Source organism: Ipomoea triloba, chromosome 1 (assembly GCF_003576645.1).
Source record: "Ipomoea triloba cultivar NCNSP0323 chromosome 1, ASM357664v1".
NCBI lineage: Eukaryota > Viridiplantae > Streptophyta > Magnoliopsida > Solanales > Convolvulaceae > Ipomoea > Ipomoea triloba.
Genome location: NC_044916.1, coordinates 34,374,481 through 34,378,179, shown reverse-complemented (window position 1 = coordinate 34,378,179; position 3,699 = coordinate 34,374,481).

Here is a 3,699-nt window from a genome sequence, read left to right as displayed (position 1 = left end):
GTTGTCAAATAAATTTATCGTTTTCACCCCTAAAACAATTAAACAATTAAACATTAGTATTTTAGTGTCATAATATTTTATTTATGGAAAATTAAATGGAAGTTTATGTTAGGAACATCATGTAATAGGTTTTGATGATACCAACTGTTAAGTAAGAATCCCCAAGTCTCGATACATAGGCAAAACAATGTAAGTTCGATAAGTAAACTAAGAGCGAAAATACAACCGGGTAATTTGAGCTCAACTCGGGAAATATTTAAGCTTAAGGTAAACTTGTTTGAACAACTTAGAAGTTTTCGTGTTGTAAGCAAACAGATAGATCAGAAGCAGGCACGAGACAACTCTGGAGGAATAAGGGTCTACGAGACATCAACTAAGTCTCGAGACACAAGCCAAGTTCGAGAGGTAAGGACCTCTCGATATACCTATCGAGTTCGAGACGTAAAGAATATTCGAGAGATAGACCTCTCGATACATGGGATTGAAACATCAAGTGGTCGAGACATCTTTTATGGTCTCGATAAACCGGCACTTCTCCAAGAGGCTGAATGTTAGTCAACATGTGCAGATAAAATACTCTAAGTTTGGAGAAGAAGAATATCATGGAGATAAAATATTGAAGAGGTGCTGAGCGGGAGGTTTCAAAATGGACGGAAGTGGATGACACGTCAGACCTCCACCACAAACGGTCAAGAAGTGCACCAATCCTGAAGTGGTCAGATTCCCCAAACAAGGAATGATGGGAACATAAAAAGAGTAACTTTATCCAAAAGAAGCAAGTGAAGCATGAACTCAAGAAAGTGGAATATGGAATATTCACTACAAAACAAAAGGCTCAAGTTACAAGACCACTACTCCATGAAAAATGCTGAAATTGTGCAAAGACCCATGTTCGGCGTGGGAGACCAATTTCAAACGGAATAGTTTTCCCTCCAACGGAACTATTCTTCTACTCTCATATATAAGGACGTAAAGACACAGAAAAAAAAGGGGTTGTGAAAGAGGTCAAGAGGTTAACAAGAGGTGTCTGATAAAAACGTTCCAGTGCAAAGTGCTTAACTTGGAATATCATCCTGATATTCAATACAGCGAGAGAACACATCTTAGTGTTCGAAGAGAGTTACAAAGCTAAACTGTTATACATCCAGAAGGTGACCAAAGCTGCTCTACATCGAAGTTGATTCAACGATAGCTTGTGGTCAGATTGGAGTCTGTTACATTCAACTGTGACAACCAAAAACACCTTGCTTTGGATTAAGCAAGAGAGGTGGAGTAACCTGGCAGCTGTCCGAGTGAAAGAAACCTGAGGCTTGACGCGGGCTTGGTGATCAAAGGTCAAGTGCTCGAGAGGTGGAGTAACAAGAAGCGGGGCGAAAAACCTGAGGCTTGAGGCGGGCTTCGTGATCAAAGCTCAAGCGCTCGATATTGTACTAAAAAGGGAAGTTTTTAGTGCAATCCTTCCAGGGAGTTTCTGGAAGAAGAGTGGACGTAGGCGGGTTGGCCGAACCACTTAAAAATCTCTCTTGCATTTACTTACTGTTTTTATCTCTCGCTAACCTCTCGATTGCACTGCATATAAACACACCTCTCGAACTAACTCAAACTCGTGCTAACTAAAAGGGGATAACATTTCCGCTGCGCATAAAACTTTGTCTTCACCTCGTGAGGTATCGAACCTAAACATCCTAAGTTCAATACACACGAGAGGTCGAAAAGATTTGCAAAATCTTATACAAGTCTATTCCCCCCCCCCTCTAGACTTGTACCCCATCCCCTTGGGACCAACAATTGGTATCAGAGCAAGTTCTCTGATCGATATAAACCTTTGTTTATATTGCCTAGAGATCCTTCTTTGAAAAATCTTCTTAAATATTTTCAAAGCACGAGATAATTTTTCAATATGGACAGCATGTTGTCGAGACATCTTCTCTTTGATCTTAGCAGGTTTGACGACTGGAAAACACGCATGCTTGCGTACTTATCAGCCCTCCATGATGAGATGGCCGAGGTTATAACTTCTGGACCAGTCAAGATCCTAATGGTTAATACTGCTGCAGTTCAAACCCAAGAAACACCAAAGTACATCCCAAAACCTAGGGAAGAATGGACCAGTGATGATAGGAAGAGAAACAACCTGGACAATATTGCCAAGGATATTCTCTTCAGAGCTATAGACGAAACCATCTTCCCAAAAGTGAGGAAGTGCAAAACGGCAAAAGAGGTATGGGATACTTTGATGTTAATTGGTGAAGGTGACGAACAGGAAAAGGAAAACAAGCTCACCGTGGCCATGAAGAAGTTCGAAGACTTCAAGATGAAGCCAGGAGAGAGCATCGACAGCATGGAGTCTCGGTTCATGAAGCTCACAACCGAGATCAGTGACCTTGAAAAGGAGATCCCACAAAAGGAGCTGAACCTGAAGGTCTTACGTGGCCTCACTAAGGAGTGGGAAGTAAAGGTGATCACGATGAGAGATCACCGAGATCTGAAGGAAACCACAACAGACAAACTCTTCCGGGATCTCAAAGCCTTCGAGTTCGAGATGTTCCCAAGAGATGAGGACATTGTGGATCGACGAAACGTAGCACTTGTTGCTGAGCAACCATCCACATCTTCAAGGTCAGACTCTAATCCTATGAATGTTATGTCTGACGAACAGTTTGCTCTCTTTGTGAGAAAGTTCAGGAAATACATGAAGATGAACCAGGAGAGCAACAAAAGTTCACCTTCCTCCTCAAGAAGGAAAAATGAGAGATATCCATCCAGAAGGACGGAGGAGGAAAATCAGGGTCTATGCTACAACTGTAGAAGACCGGGACATTTCAAGGCCGAATGCCCTTACCCACTAGTAAGCAAGCATCAGGGCCAAGAAGGCAAGGATTCCAAGAGAATAGAGGAATCCAGGGAGAAGCCAACACAAGGTGGCTTCAAAGGATCATCAAAGACGTATCAGCGCAGGAAGGCGCTTGTTGCTGAAGAATTCGAGAGGACAATCGAGGAGTCCGAGACGTCGAGCTCCAGCGAAAGCAGCAGCAGCTCAGAGGATGAGAGGGGGCTCATCTGCTTATACACCGAGGAAGAGGAGAATCAATGCCTAATGGCCATTGACAACGAGGTAACCTCTACTCCTACATCTCGCTGCTCTACTTCTACCTCTCGCTGTTCTTCATTTAAAAGCGATGAGGACCCCTTCGAGATGTTGGAATCGCTCAGAAGGAACCTTAACATCGCCAATAGCACTCATGCTAGAATGATGGATGAAAACAGCAAGCTAACTGCTGAAAGAGATATGCTTAAGAACGTCTCGAAAGAGAATTTGGAGCTGACTCTCAAAGTAAGTGAGTTAGAAGCCAAAGTAATCCTACTATCTGAAGAGTGCAAAGCTCGAGAGACGAGAGAGCTTAATCTTCGAAAGGTCATAGCATCATACACTAATTCCTCCAAAGCTATGGAGAAAATGGTGGTTGATCACAGACCTACAAGTGATAGAACCGGTCTAGGGTTCCATCAAGACCATCTCTCGAGAGATAAACAGACCAATGGTTTGGGAACTTCAAGAAATGGAGGATCTCAACCCAAACCAAATAAAGGTCATAAAGGACCAACAGAAAAGACCAGAGTAGCTATTCATAAACCGTCCCTATACACCAGCAATGGAAAGTATAGGAAAGCTACGAAGAATGGCCGGGTAAACAATAT